Source organism: Glandiceps talaboti, chromosome 5 (assembly GCF_964340395.1).
Source record: "Glandiceps talaboti chromosome 5, keGlaTala1.1, whole genome shotgun sequence".
NCBI classification, from domain to species: domain Eukaryota; kingdom Metazoa; phylum Hemichordata; class Enteropneusta; family Spengelidae; genus Glandiceps; species Glandiceps talaboti.
In genome coordinates this window covers 25,880,352-25,896,854 of record NC_135553.1, presented here as the reverse complement: position 1 = coordinate 25,896,854, position 16,503 = coordinate 25,880,352, and the positions used below count along the sequence as shown (strand labels likewise).

Below are 16,503 nucleotides of genomic sequence, written 5' to 3'. Positions count from 1 at the left end.
TGCTACTGAACCTTATCACTTAGGTTGTGCAAAAAATAACAAAAGAAAAGAAATTCAAAGGGGGAAATGAGTTATCTCGGGGTTTACAAAATTAGCAAAGTTACGTTACGTATCTACGTAGACATAGTTCCCATGTCACATCTACTTCCATGTGACTGGAAATTTAATGGTTATGTAGGTGTCTCCGTATTTACCGATTTTTGTTAGACCCCGTTTTCGATTGGTCGTGCACATGTCACTTACACGTGTGGAAAAACGGGGATTGGGAGGGTAGAAAATTATGACAAATTACAATTGTTCAGGAGCCATTTCCTGGCACCAAAATGAACTTGTTCTGTCATTTTCCAACGTAACCCCCCCCCCTCACTTCAAGCGGTGTTTTTTCAAATTGACCCCCACCAGTTCAAGTGGTATTTTTCAAAATGACCCCCTCCACCATAAACACCCCCAGTCGGTTAAAAATGTCCGGCCCCTAAAACATTTACACTATCACCACCATCAACACTACCACCACCGTCATTACCATCACATACATGATCACTACCACTACCTCCACCTCTACTACAATAATCGTTGCTATAACGATCAGCAGTGGCATCATCTCTATAGCACCATCCAATAGGGAGTATCATAATCCTGCCACCACGTACCATCAGTATCATACCACTAGTACCAACGCCACCACCATTACTATCAACACCAGCAGCAGCGCAACTACCACTTACCACCACAATTATACCACTATCGCTATTCTTCTCTTTACACCAAATGTTGTAGCGAACGTTCAGTCAACTATATACCACATTCAAAGTCACTCTCATACCGAGAACATACGAGCACTCAGGAATAACTCCAGACACCTAGATGTATGGTTCGCCAGTTCACCTCTCATGCAGATGGAGAAGGTAATCATTTTCTTTCTAATTTCTTTCTGGTATTTATTATCAAAATCAAAACCCTTTCTTTAAGAAAGTGTTTACATGACGTCACGTGGTTATCAATTATTAATCAATAGTGCCATAATGTCTTTTATGTGATTGGACGCAAGTAACAACGAAGTCATCGGTAATATACAGGGCACAAGTCACACCATATAAGAACAACAACACAAAACTATACTTTTGGCTAGCAGAGAACTCATTTAAACAACGATTCTCAGACCACAAATACACATTTACTCATAAGAAGTTACAGTGCAGCACAGAGCTATCCAAACAAGTATGGAATTTGAAGGAAAGGAACCAGCCATATAATATCAAGTGGGATATCATCACCCAAGCAGCTGCTTATACAAGTGAGAAGAAATGTTGTGACCTATGTTTAACTGAGAAACTTTGTATAATCAATGCTGAAAAGAATATATTACTGAACAAAAAATCCGAACTGGTCTCGAAACCCCTTAAGGAATAGTTTTGTCCGACCATCTTGTTACGAATCAAGTGCACCCATATCACGTGACATGGTTGAAATTGGAACTTCATAGAACTATACAGGTAGTCAACTGATGATCGCGACAAGCGTGAAACTCAAAGTAACGACTCAACATCCTTATTCTTGTGAATTAAGTGTTACCTCTGGCCTATACTGATACCACGTTCATGGTTAAGTGTGCACTTTTAATTTTGTGTTATGTTTGAGTTTCTTTTGGAACAGAGTACATGAAGCAGATACGTGGAAAAATACCGCGATTTTGTGAAATGTTAATGAAAAGTTTTGTAAATGTCCATGGATTTCGATAAAAAAAAATCAGAAAAAGAAACCCCCAAATCTAATGTTCCAATCAGTGTAAGAAGTGTTTTCATCTGATGTTTTGTCATCTGTTTGACTTCACACACCCTTAGATTTGTGATTCACACCAGTGTCGCTACTCTCCTAGATCCTCTTTATGTCAAATGTTGTAGTGAATGTTCAGCTAACTACACACTACATTCAAAGTTACTCTTGTACCGAGCACACATGAATAGCTCAACAAAAAATTTACTTTCGCCAGTTACCTTTCCAAACTCCTATATCTTCTTCTACTGGCCTTTACTGTCAAAACTCTTACTTTAAGAAAGTGGCTACATTTCTATTATCAAAAAATGATGCCATGATGTCTTATATGTGATTGGATGAAAGTAAACGATGAAGTCATCGGTGATAATTAACTTAACATGAGATCGTCAGCCAAATTCTAACTTATCGTATACAAAGGCTATGTGTTCTCAATAATCTTTCTTTGACACTTTACAGTTTACACTTAACTGATCACAGTATGTCAATGCCGTCTTTTCACGTCATTCTACCGATAAGAGCTAGGATTAAAATTATTAGTCTGGTAGCTCAATTTTAGAATTGAAAATATTTTTGACAAGCGGACGAAAATGGCGAAATTAGAAATATTCAAATATTGGTACTTGACATTTTCCACTCCGTCAGGAGATTCGAAAAGTTGCCGGATTTGGAAAAGCAAATAAGAAAATGGAAGGCGATAACATAATGTGCACGACGAAACCGTATTGTTTGCTGACATGCAACTAAATTATATATGAAACTGAATATGAAATTATGGGGAAATATCGATAAGGATTACGAACAAATAGTAGTATATAGAAAATACAGAAAATACAGAGTATAATATTGAAATAATTAAAACTATCCAAATTCGACCAATGTCATGACATCTTATAAAATGTTTCATTAACTTATAATTATCATTGAATAAACTCGCAATAAAATAACTGGTAACAAAAGAAAATCTTACAATACAAGTATTCTAAATAAACGACTCTCAGAATCAAAGTGAGAAATCTAATAAATGAACAAAATAACGAAGACGGGGTGTCATATTTTATCACGTATTATAGCACAGAGTTCTCGTAGGAAATCTAAAGGCAAAAGTTGATGATGCATGCAATACTTGAAGAAAGTTGATATGGTCACCTCAAATAAAAAAATTTGATGGTGATAATAACCACAAGTATTTAGAAAATGGCCTATATTAATTTTAGTAAGAATACTCAGAAGAAACACATTACTTTTTAAAGTTAGAAACAACGTACAAGTAGTCGTGGTTATGTATCACTTTCATAAGCAGTCATTGAACGTTGGAAACACAAACACGAAATATATATGAAAGTCTTTTTCATGATGGAAATGATATTACGTTGAGTGGCTATTCAATCACACTCACACAATCGGATCGGCCGATCTTAATACACACTTATTTTATGCAAATATATCGGAACGAATAATTAAATATTATTCCACAATATTTTTCTTCGCTCAGGTGAGGAAAATACGAGTAAGATAAGGAAGCCTTGTCACTACGAGTCGCTAGACGAGTTTTGACAAATCCTTAGGTCACGAGTATTTTCCGGCTGGATGAAGAAAAATATTGTGAAATACATAAATATACCTTCACAAGTATTAGCTCTGGAAAATTGGCAAAAGTAATGGTGATTTGGAACATTTAGCCCCATATTTCGGACACCGCAAAACAAGTGACGTAGAGGGTCTATGCGTAGACATGGATTGTCGTGACGTAGAACGACCAGTGTAGACTATTCATATTTTCTGTTCGAGGACAATGACTTGGCTTAAATATGGTATCAAGCCCTTTAAAATTTAACAATGTAAAACTAATAATTACATGGGTACAATCACAAATGATTTGTAACATTCACGAGTAAACAATATACCATATTTCTGTATCCATCATAGGTTCTTACTATTACTAAAAACTAGTAATTATGCAAATGATATCAGTTCTTGACCATTGCCATATACTTTGGAATACTCTCCTATTCCCCTATTTGTGTTGTTGAAGAAACTGGTTTTAATGGGAGAGATCAATAGTTCAATGTAGAATTGAAAAAAAATCTTTTAGTTGTGGTGGGCATGGGGTGGGGATGGGGTTGAACCATTTTAGTTCTCACCCTACAAAAAGGTGTATACTGATACTCTTAAAGTTTACTTGAATCACCTATTCTGAGTACTTAGATAGATAGCTAATAAAACAATCACTCAGTGGAACTTTTCCAACCACTCATACATATCATCAAGAGCCTCATTAGCTGCGGCATCAACAATGGGATCAGATCTGTCACCACGATGAACAAAGCCATGTCCAACATCTTTGAAGATTTTTACTCTGACTGCAGGACCATCAAGCTTTGAGACGTCACTAGTAGTAGTAGTAATCAGACGATTACAGTCTTTCATAGCTTTTTCGATTTCAGCTATCCCTTGCATTGGAGTTAAACTGTCTTGCCCACCGAAGATCAACATAGTTGGTGTCTTCATTGCTACGGCATCATTGACATCAAGCCTTACAGCATAAAACCCAACTGCAACCTTGAACCTGACAGATGACTTTCGACTTGCCAATACAACCTGTTTTCCACCCCAACAGAATCCAATTGCGCCAACAATGGAAATCCCCAATTTATCGTGGATGTATTCCAGAGACGCATCAATATCACCATCAATGCGGTCTTGTTTATGACTTGCCCTCCAATCCAAAAAGGTAGATGAGGATGGTGGTGGGTACATGTTGACATCCCAAGCGTCATTCCTAAAGAGATCAGGAAGCAAGGCAGTATAACCATGTTGTGCAAGGTTGTCAGCAATAACACGATTGGCTGGCAGCTCATAACCAAAGATATCATGAATTACCAATATTGCTGCTTTTGGTTGCCCAGATGGTCTTGCAAGGTATGCTTTTACATTAGAATTGATCTCCACAACCTCTCCCTTGGTTACAACATCTTTTCTGGTGTCACCAGGTTTACATGGTCCTTCTGTTGCCATTGCTATGTGTTGCTGTACCAAACTGTCAAATAATCTATTGGGAAAAAGTATATAATCATGGTTTATTAGTTTTCTGGTTGTTGCATTGGATTATAAAGTAGGGACCAGTACTTGTGATTAGCCATATGATCTATATCTGTAGATCTCATCGACTAAAAAGGAAACCCTGTCCAATCGTACTCATGAAAGGGACAGTGACTCTTGCTCCAATGGATTGATATCATTCACTGAATATTGGTTTACTTGATTTAGACATAGTTGTTGAAGAATCTCTCGCCAATGTTTACTATTTAGATAAAACTAAAATTGAATGTCAAGTACCAATACTCAGATATGACATAATAAACAGTGTTTAGAATAGCTGAACTATAGTAAGACATATAGAAAATGTGGTAAAGTGTATATGTGTGTATGGACATGTATGTATGTATGTATGTATGTATGTATGTATGTATGTATGTATCATGTATGTATGTATGTATGTATGTATGTATGTGTGTATGTATGTATGTATGTATGTATGTATGTATGTATGTGTGTATGGACATGTATGTATGTATGTATGTATGTATGTATGTATGTATGTATGTATGTATGTATGTATGTGTGTATGTATGTATGTATGTATGTATGTATGTATGTGTGTATGGACATGTATGTATGTATGTATGTATGTATGTATGTATGTATGTATGTATGTATGTGTTTGTATGTATGTATGTGTGTGTGTGTGTGTGTGTGTGTGTGTGTGTGTGTGTGTGTGTGTGTGTGTGTGTGTGTGTGTGTGTGAGAGAGAGCATGCGTGAGTGCTACAGTCTGGACATTCGTCTGCGCAGCGTGTCTGTGCATATTTATCGCACACTCACGTTGAAATCCTACTTCGGTCTAGATATTCATAGAACTTGATGCTTTTATAGAGTTTGAATCTTTAAATACAACATGACAAATATTATTATGAATAAGGCTCTCTGAGAAGTGGAAAGTAGCCAGGCTGTTTTGTTAATTATGTTATATTTGACAGCCTCACTAATAAGGCTGTTTTCTTTTTTCGAACAATTTGATGTTTAGTTTCTCGATTGGTGTTTTATCAGTGTATTTCTCTGCTCCTTAAATTTCACACTAATGGCGTGATCAAATATTTTGATCAAAGTGGGAATGTTTATATCAGTGGATGAAGTAATTGATTTTAGAGTAGAACGCCTTTGTTGCCTTTTTATAAAGTTTGTCTTTTGCTAGATCAATCTGACCATTGGGTTGAAATTCTATCCCTAGATACTTATACATGTAGCTGTATACTATCTCGATATCCGATGTATGTATGTATGTATGTATGTATGTATGTATGTGTGTATGTATGTATGTATGTATGTATGTATGTATGTATGTATGTATTATATATATATATATATATATATAACTATTTAGTTATATATATATATATATATATATATATATATATATATATATATATATATATATATATATATATATAACTATATAGTTATACCGCTCTACATGTATATGTATTGAGCACTGTTTGCTCCAGTATAGACATATTGTATATATGTTGAGTTGAGTATATATATATATAAGAACAGTATTTGTCGCTATATTTCTTATAAAATTTAAATATTGCCATCATAACTACTGTTTTCTCTGACTGTTTTTCTGAATAAACAGTAAAGTGTTTCTGGCCAAGACGTTTTACTCAGGCTTTATTTTAAATTAAGGGCCATTTTGATATTAAAGACACTATCATCATATTCTATTGTATGTTCACTGAGATTACAAAGTAATTATACATTTACAAGTACCAAAATGAAATAAAACTGCCGTTATTTTGGCTGGTTTGTGCTATCGATTGCATTTATTAGAAAAACAAAAGAGCATTCTTCACTGTGTTTTGTATTTCCCTTTATCCCCTTTTTGTTTTTAAGTACTTCTGCGTGTCCCACTAAAATGTAGCACATCTAAGAAAGGGGCGGGGCAGTGTCTCATTGAAATTATTTGTTTTTTCATTCAATAATGCAATCAGTTCATCTGACACTTTTAATTGACAGTTGTCATCAATGTCTATTTTTGGATTGATAGTACAGCCAGCGAAAGTGAAACATTTACAAGTGGAATTATATACAAACAAGCATTTACAAGCAGAGTTTCAGTAGTGAACTTGTTACAAACAGGGGAAATAAATAAATGAATTGGCACAGCATGTTGGAACCATATAGACACCTGTTTAATAAGAATAGTTTTATGGCCTCTTTACCGAGTATATGAAATGACAGAGGTACATGAAAATTGGTTGTGAATGTGACCTATTATGTAAAAAGACATTAAAAGTGTTCTAATCAAATGATGGAATGTAATACTTGTCTCTCTACTTCCAACATGCTGTGCCAAATGTTATTAATCCATTTCAGTTGTTTTATTTTCCCTGTTTTGTAACAGTCATGTTCTGCCTGTAAATGCTTGTCTGTCGCTGGTTGTAGTGTGTTTGCTATTAAAGTATGCGAATTTTCATGGAAACCATCTTATACTTCCAAATGAAATCTCCCTTACAATATCTAAAATTCCATTGGTTATGTGGTGACAATGTCCCTGAGAAATTAACTGTTTCATGAAGCTTTCCTCAATTTAATAATTTAGTTGTCTTGCCATTCCATGCCCTGATATGTGGATAATGTCCTACCCATTTTAAACAGAGAGTATACATATCTAGCCTGAATTATATTTCTGTGCAAAATGCAAACTAAGGGAACGAGCAGAATTTACAGGAGGTTGGTAAAAATATTTTAGTCAAACTTTTTATCAGAATTTATCATCTTTGTATTAATTAGTGCACAGCTAATCTTAGAACAAATTCACAGGCTATCTGCCAAACTAACACATTACCCATGCAGTGAGTACACCATCTACTGATCCAACAATTACCATTAGTCAGATCAGTAGATGTTTACACTGGTTAGGGCAATGTCAAGAAACCTGTATGTTTGTTCTAGGATTAGGTGTGCACTAATTAATGAAAAGTTGGTAAATGCTGATAAGACAGGGAGAGTAGGAATACGAAAAAATAGTCCAAGGAAAGAATAGTTATGATGGCAATATTTAAACTTTATTTGAAATATAGAGAAAATAAGAAAATTATATAAGAAATCTGAAAAATCATAAAAACAAATTATCTTTTCGAATCGTCCTGATCCCTGGGTTATTAGACTACAAGGCCCTTGGAGAGTCATAGAGTTGCTAGCTGCTAACTGGCTAGTCGGGCTAATTGTGGCTATTATCTACAGTAGCTGAATATCCTCCCAATTGTTGCTATTATCTACCTGTTTGCTGCTATTTATCATAAACCCAGCTATTTTGGCAATACAACAATCCTGTGTCCCAGGTCCCGAGAGGGGTATGAAAAAAGTGACAATTTCACATACATGGATAGGAAAACATATTGAAATTTTTGTTACATAGAAATATTGTTGATATTGATTTGTAATTGCCCTGTTGTTCATGTTGTTATGTTGTTGTTTGTTTGTTTGTTTGTTTGTTTGTTTGTTTGTTTGTTTGTTTGTTTGTTTGTTTGTTTGTTTGTTTGTTTGTTTGTTTGTTTGTTTGTTTGTTGTTGGGTTTTTGGGGGGGGAGGGTTGGGGGGGGGGGTTTTGCTTTGTGAGTTTTCGTAAACATATTACCACAAACAAAGAAAATAAATGTAAGCCTGGGCCGGGCGCCGGGTCCCTATGATCAGCATGTATTGTTTTAGTGTACGCGTACTTGATAAGCCGTGATAGGGCGCCCTCATATATCGGTCAACCCACAGAGCAAGCCGGTGAGGGCGGAACGACACGACGTAGCGTACAGTCTAGTCCGGGAGTCTAGTCAAGCATTGCTATCCAAACATGAGCCAGCTCGGGGATCCAGACCTTGGAGTAATTATACTTGGAGTAATTATACTGTCAGTATAATTAATCCAAGTCCAGGCTAAGCATTGCTTTGATATGACTTACAATTTATACTATTATCTACAATTCTAAATAATCTTTAAGTCAACATTACGTCATTGGCTATTTAATAGCAGACTTATTGTGGTCGGAGCCATAACATATTATAATGATTTTGAACTTTAAGAGCATACAGGATATGCGTGCATCGCCTTTTTACGTAAACTATGCAACTACGGGATGTAACCCGGGTGTGTAAATTGTTGTCACCTTCCCGCTGTGTTAGCCAATGAAAACGACAGGACCCTCTGACACATTAGAAGGCCTGAGATGGACCTGAGCAAAGGTACTCGAATCAATCTGTATGATTGTTTTTTTAAATATGCATGGTAAATAAGATTTATTTACCATTCGAGTACCTGTGGACCTGAGCACGAAAGCAACCCCAGTTTCTTACTTATCTGTGGTTTTTGGTGACAAATACACTAGTAACAATACACTAGTCTCAAATGATACATGAAATATACTTCACCTTTCCAGCAGAACTGAACACTGGATGTCAAATTCCGGGGTCAAATTGTGGTTCCGAGAGATTTGCAATCCAAGCCAAGATAGTAAATGGTGAACTTTGAACTTACCTCTGTCTTTACGTCATTTTACTCGTGAACTATTAACATACCTGTAAGTGTAACCTATTTTGTCTATTGCTGCAAAAATGAAAAACAAATGCAATCAGTCCAACTGTAGTACAGGTACCGGCTAGGTGTTGTTTGAACTTGAACCAGAACGTGAGTAAAACATTGATTTGGAGGATGACACAGTCTGGTTACAATTAGTTTATTCGCTAAAACTTTCTGACGTATCAATTCCTTTCGGGGATTTTTCTTAACATGTAAGAATCTAAAAAGAATAAAAACTAAGGGGAACAAAAAAAAAACTAACTCATGCGATAACATTTAAAAATAAGGCCCAGGTATACTGAAAAAAAAAGGATGTAGAAAATGTTGATGGAAATGTAGGGCTAATAAAGAGAATGATTGTTTGGATTGGAATGGATTTTCCAAAAAAAATAGTTGGAAAACCACAAACAAACACGATTTGCAAATACGACAACAATCACTTTTCAAGAAAGACAAAATATACAGCACTGCGAATACCTTTGCCGCCAGGTAGTCTGGAAGGTACACTGTGACGGGCGGGCGCCCTCACACACCGTACCGTATCTTTACAGGATGACACAAACAAGTTTTAACACCTTATTTCCATTGTGGTCCTCTCACATCACACGATGAAATACAATATATATCAGACAAAATATACTAAAAGACAAACGCTGACACCACTAAAATATGGATGAAAATGAAAGTAGAACAAGGACAAACTAGAACATACATATAAAAACTTTAACCCTTTTCTTAAATGTTGTAAAGAGCTCGCATTATGAATACACTGAAGTTGACTGTTCCAAATTTGAATCTGAGTACTGAAGGTTGAAATATAAATGGAGAAAGAACTTGATCTAGCGTGGTATGAATGCCTACTGCTGGTTAGAGACCGGGGTACGTTTCTCCGGGGGGGGGGGGGGGTCGGTGTATCGTTCCATCGGGCCGACAAAAGTCACTGACCCCCCCCCCCATCAGTAAAACCGAAAACAGGCTGACCCCATCACCTAATTCTAAAACAAGATGACCCCCCCCCCCCCCCCCCATATATATCATATTCACATGACAGGTATTTTTTGATCGTGATACAGTGTGGACTGCTTGAGTGTCTTGCAAATATTTTATAAGATCCCAGATTAGCACTATCATATAATTATTGACTATACAGGGTAAATGTATTCCATAAAGAGTTTAATAGGCTAAGCATCTTTACAGTAAAAGGTAGGGGGAAAGCTTGAGAAGGGAATATGTACACCTCTCATGGGGAGGGGGGTCCTATAAGGGGGGTCTCCCCCTAGAAGCCCTGGAGGTTTTTTACTCTGAAAAGTCAATTTTGAGACTGTTCAGACCCTTTCAGACAATAATTTCCAAGCTTTACAAGACAGCACCAACATGTAAAAAGCAACTACATAGGGTTGAAATATTTTTTAAATATACTTTGATAGCATCTTGACAGTAAGAGGGGAAGAGCTTGAGACTGGGATGTGTCCACCTCATGTGAAAAAGCCCTGGATGGTTTTTTACTCTTAAAGCCATTTTTAGGCTATTCAGACCCTTTCAAGCAATAACCTTCAAGCTTTACAAGGCAGCACCATCAAGTATCAGCAACTATTCTTTATAACATACATAGGGTTGAAATATGTTCTTAAGAAGTTAAATGCCATCATTATAATAAAGGTCAGCACATCTAATGTTGTAGTATCATTGGTAGGGGAGATTAGGCAATTTTAGACTATCTTGGCAAACATTTCTGACATCTTTAAAAGACAATATCATCTCATTAGCATAGGGTGAAAATATTTAAGAAAAGTTTAATACCATTATAATAGTAAAAAGATTGGTGCATCTGATTGTTGGTTGAATGCACGAGTGACCTCTGGGGGTGAGGGAGTCCTTGAGGTTTTCCCCTGGCAGATCTTGAGGGTTTTTTTGTTTCTATTAAAAGGCAATTTTTATGTTATTGATAGCCTTTGAGGTAATATTTCCAAACTTTGAAAAGCTAACGTAAATGTATGTTTCAAATGAGTTTCCTATGTCACGTAAAAATGGGCCCGTAACATGGTATAGGGGCATTAATATTGCATGTATAGTAAAGTCACCGGTATGTTAGAGAACTTAAGGTGGTCATACCTAGTGTATACTAGAAACTGGAATCTGATGAGATGTGGTGATTTGTAGTGTCAATAACATGTAGTGTCCGAAATAGAAAATTCACTTTGCCCCAAAGTGCAATATAAGTGAAGCATTGATTGTGAAACAGCCAAGTACTTAAATAATATGTTATGTAAATAGAGTGGTAGCTAGGTAATACATGTATATGTATATGTATATGTATATGTATATGTATATGTATATGTATATGTAAAGTTATGTTTGAACTCTTACATGAAGTAATATTGAAGAATTGATGTAAGAAACAGGGACAAGAACAAATATTTACATGTACCACATTTCAGACAAGGCTATATGAAATTGTAGAAAAGGACGTTTTCTTCCATCACAATCCAAAACACAATGACCCCCCCCCTGCCAATTTCAAAAACAGGGTGAACCCCCTACCACCCCCCCCCCCCCGACTGAAGAAACAGATTGGTCCCTTAGACTTAACTGATCGGAAAGATAACCGGGGCATTAGTTTTAGTTGCTCAACTCGTTGTTCAGTAGGAAGCATCCACAATCAAGATGACTCATACTTTCATTTCTTTCTTTCGAGTTATATCTAAGTTATTTCTTTTAAGGCCTACTTTTCATGTCTTGTTTAAAAGCAAGCAGCGCCACACCCTTTAAAACCATCTTTGTTACCATCTTTGTAATAAACACCATCATTTCAATGTTGCTAGGGGCGTGGTCTTTTTGCTAGACCTGATTTATTATAACCACGTCAAAGCTAGCCACGCCTGTTATCTTTGCAATATACACTAGTCTATCATTTGGATAGTGCTATGGGCGTGGTCTTGTTCCTAAGCATCAAGTGTCCATTACTATAACGTTTATCCAATCGTGTATTCATCGTTATTATCTTTGAATGAACCATCTTTTGGTTGTTGCTATGAGCGTAGTGTCGTTGCCAGGCATATTTACATACATTAATTGAAATATTTATCCACTTGCCTGCCTAATAATGTTATCGTTGCAAATTATACTACCATTTGGTTGTTGCATAGGACATATAATAATGGTTGTCTAGATCAGATTTGTTTATGTCTTTAACACTTGCAGAATAACCATTCCTCGAATAACACCTCTAGAAACATCCCCATCAAATCTCAGCTCCATACATCAAATAGTTTTCTACATGTTTTTCATCAAAAGTCTTATTTTTAGACCTAATTTGAATAATCACTGATTAGATCATTTGTCCTGAATAATTAATTCTTTATCTACATATCCCAACCCAAATTTCAGACCAGTCGGCCTGTAAAAGTTGGGTTTACATTTTTTTGAAAACCAACAAGCCTTGGCTTCAGTCGAAGACATAGCCCCCAACTAGTGTGGTGTATTTCTGGCAATCTTAACATGGAAATGCTTTGTTTGACTCTTACGGACATTGAAGAGTATTTCTAGGGATGTCAATGTCTGTTATGTTGGGCTTTCATTAGGAATACTTCTGAAGGTGAACATTGATAAAACATTCAAAGTATAAGCCTTCATTCAAAGACATGGCCCCCACTGGTGCGTTTTATATTGAAGTTATTTTACAATTTGAATAATGTATCTAGATACAAAACTTTATAATTTATTGATCAATTTGCTATTTGACTTTAAATATGGAGGTCAAAGTCAAACATCAAGGTATAAAAAGAAAGCTGATCTTTGGGTTCTAGAGAGTCTTTGTGTATCCAACTTCTTGAGTTAAAGTATAAAGAAAGACTGGTCATTTCACCGAGAAAATGTGTGTCAAGGTCAAAGATCGTGGTCTCATCAGAAAGCTCATCATTGGTAATGTGAGGGTACACATTTTGATGGTGTCCTTATCAAAGTTTAACAGGCACAATGTGCTTTGCTATCAAAATATGGTCACCACTGCACTATACAGATCAAGGTCATAGTCAGAAATTAAGTGACTTGCACATGCCTCATATAGTGAAACCCAAGTCATGATTAACATATCATTTGAAAGATTTATTCAAAAAGCTATGAGGATAACCCAAATTTGGCTATTTGATCTTGAAGAAGACTTTCAAGGTCAAAGATCAAGGTCTGAAAAGAAAGCTCATGTTCGATAATAGTATAAAAATAAACCCCTCTGGGCAGTGCCCGTTGAGTGCTAAAACCTGAACTTTAACTCAAATAATGTTGATGTTTGGTTACATTTGAGACTTGTCGGACTTGAGCAAGGCATAACATTGATAGCCAAACACTATATGTATTACACCCACACTGACAGTGATAATTATGCACATAGTAAAGATCATAAGGTCACACTGTTGACCAAATATTTGTACACAATATATTATTAAGTAATCAACATGCTATATGCAATTTACATAGAGTGTAATGTATTGTAGCTGATCTTACACTTAATCCACTAACACAGTGGTGGAATCACTTTGTTAATTCAATATGTAATCATCAAAACAAAGTGACATATATCTGTGGACAATTGCACCTGACATTTGTGCTGTCTTGGTGAAATTGGCTTATGTTAGAGACATGAGCTGTAAATAAACCCAATTTGGCTATTTGGCCTTGGAGATGACTTTCAAGGTCAAAGTCTTAACAGAAAGTTTATCTTTGACAATATGGGTGTAGGCACTTAAAGATATGATGCAAATTGTGAAATTTTACAAAAAAATATAGCCAACATTCAGACATATTTGATTTGGTTGCAACACAGTGATGTTTATGTCTCACATAGTAGGCTACCTTTGTGTCAGGTTTGGATGAAAATAGTGCATACCAGAGACCTGAGGATTAACACACACATACATACATGCAGGTAGGCACACACAGATGGAATGGTAATAACCCCCTCCAGGCAATGCCCATTGGGAGCAAGCCATTTTCACACACACACACACACACACACACACACACACAGGCACGCACACACACTCTCACTCATGCAAACACACATTTACCATGCCAATACCACTACTAAAACCTTTAGTTATGCAAAAAAAAACATTGATGCATGTGATAATTTAGAAGATTTAATTTGTTTTATTCAAAGCTCCCATGAGCTTCTGAAGGCTCTCTTTTTTCTTCTTCAAAGCTACAACTAGTGGAAACTGGAGACCTCTGTATCCTGCATTTCAGACAAGGTCTTCATTAAGTGGCTTGTACCTATCAAATATAGGCATTCTTTAGAAATGAATGAAAATAATAAATTGATAACTACACATCAGTATCTTAGCAAGTACGGAACCCAGATTGGGTGGTAGCTTTTCCGTAAGGAAAGTCCAGAAGTATCAAATCGGTCACACACTGTTCAGTATATTTTGTCACAAAGACACTCTCATGAAAAAAGGCAATACTGTATGGATCACGTCTCTCTTTCTAGAATACTTCCTATTTTACTCTTTGTCTTGCTTTATCAGAAAATGACACTGAAATGCCCAAAATGTGTAAATAGTACAAACACTGAGATTCTTGCCAGAAATAAAGACATGTACATTACGATAGGACTTCACTTTGTTACAAACTTATGATACAGTTACCAAATATACATTATGAATTTATCACTGGGTCGTTAGATGACAACAACTGTGATTGCCATCAGAGCCATTTACACAATGCTGGCTTCAAATGAACATGAAAGTATGTCTTGGAAGGTACTTACAATTACTTGAGATTTGTTCTTATTTCTCAATGTCATTACCTGATAAATGCAAGTACAGTAACATGTACATAAGAATACAGCAGACAAACCCTTAAAAGTCTACTTCTAAACTCACCTCTATAATACAGACTAAGTTAGTCTGGATTACAAAGGTAATGTCAACTATGCTGACACCCTTCGATATGTCTGTATTACCGGTACACATGTAAATCACCCTCTACAATACAGATAAACCATTGTCTGGTTTACACAGATTATGTCACACTCTGTAACAGAGACCGGACAGCCAGTCTGGATTACACAGGTAACATCAACTGTATGCACACATGCTTCACTTAGTCTGTATTACACACATACCTTTCACTGTGTACTACAAGCATCCATACAATACATGTATAATGTGAACATCCAACTGATAAGTACTCAACATTCTGTTTCAGAGCATACAAGTACACAAGAGGTTGACAATGTTTGACAGATACCCATCTGACTTGAGAGTGCATCTAACAAAAATAATCACTAGATATAACTCAATTTCTTGTGTGAAGGCATTAATCATGCCCTTTCCCCAAAGAAATATCATTTTGAGCATACATCTTTGGACGGACATATGAACAAACCAAACACAATATTCATATAACTAACAGAGATAGTACTTTATGGACACCACTCTAAGAAAAGAAATTATGTTCTACGAATTTATACATGTGCGTCCTTACTGTTAGCTCTCTTAGATTTCTGAAAACTTGTATAATGCTCTTCTGAGAAATGTCAAGATAAGCTTTTTTTCTCTCTCTCTCTCTCAAATTTTATAAATAATTCATTTCATGGAAAACATCCCCTTCCCCTGCTGGTTAAAGATGTTTGAACCATTTTGTGTAAACTGTTAACAATTGTGCAAATATTCAACCATCTGCACCCAAAAAAGTTTGAATTATGTTCTCCTTGTCAAAAACCTGAAACTCTCTTACTCTAAAAAAAAAAAAAAACTGTGCAAGATTGTTAAAAGTCTGATTGTGAAGGAAAACCCTGTATCCTAAGGATCTATTAAACAGGACACTTTAACCCCCATTTCTTTACAGTTGTATGGTCCACCGTACCAGAAGACAATCAGCGCAAACCATTATTTTAAGATTGTTAGGGTGAAAATCAAAAAGGCTGATAAAGTGGGGTGATGAATGTCGCAATGGATTTTACCTTACCCTGTCCACATACCCCATGTTGAAAAGTCAAAAGTACCTAAATGCATAAGTAATAGTGTTAAAACAGTACATATGAAGGGCTCAAGTGTGTGATGTATCTGACCTCTCTTGGTGGAGTCATACTCTCCTATATA

General features: G+C 36.0%; 1 pseudogene; it reads right to left on the bottom strand.

Moving 5' to 3' along the window:
• Window positions 1–455: 455 nt before the first annotated feature.
• LOC144435541 (uncharacterized) lies at window positions 456–16,387 on the bottom strand (annotated as a pseudogene).
• Window positions 16,388–16,503: the final 116 nt, after the last annotated feature.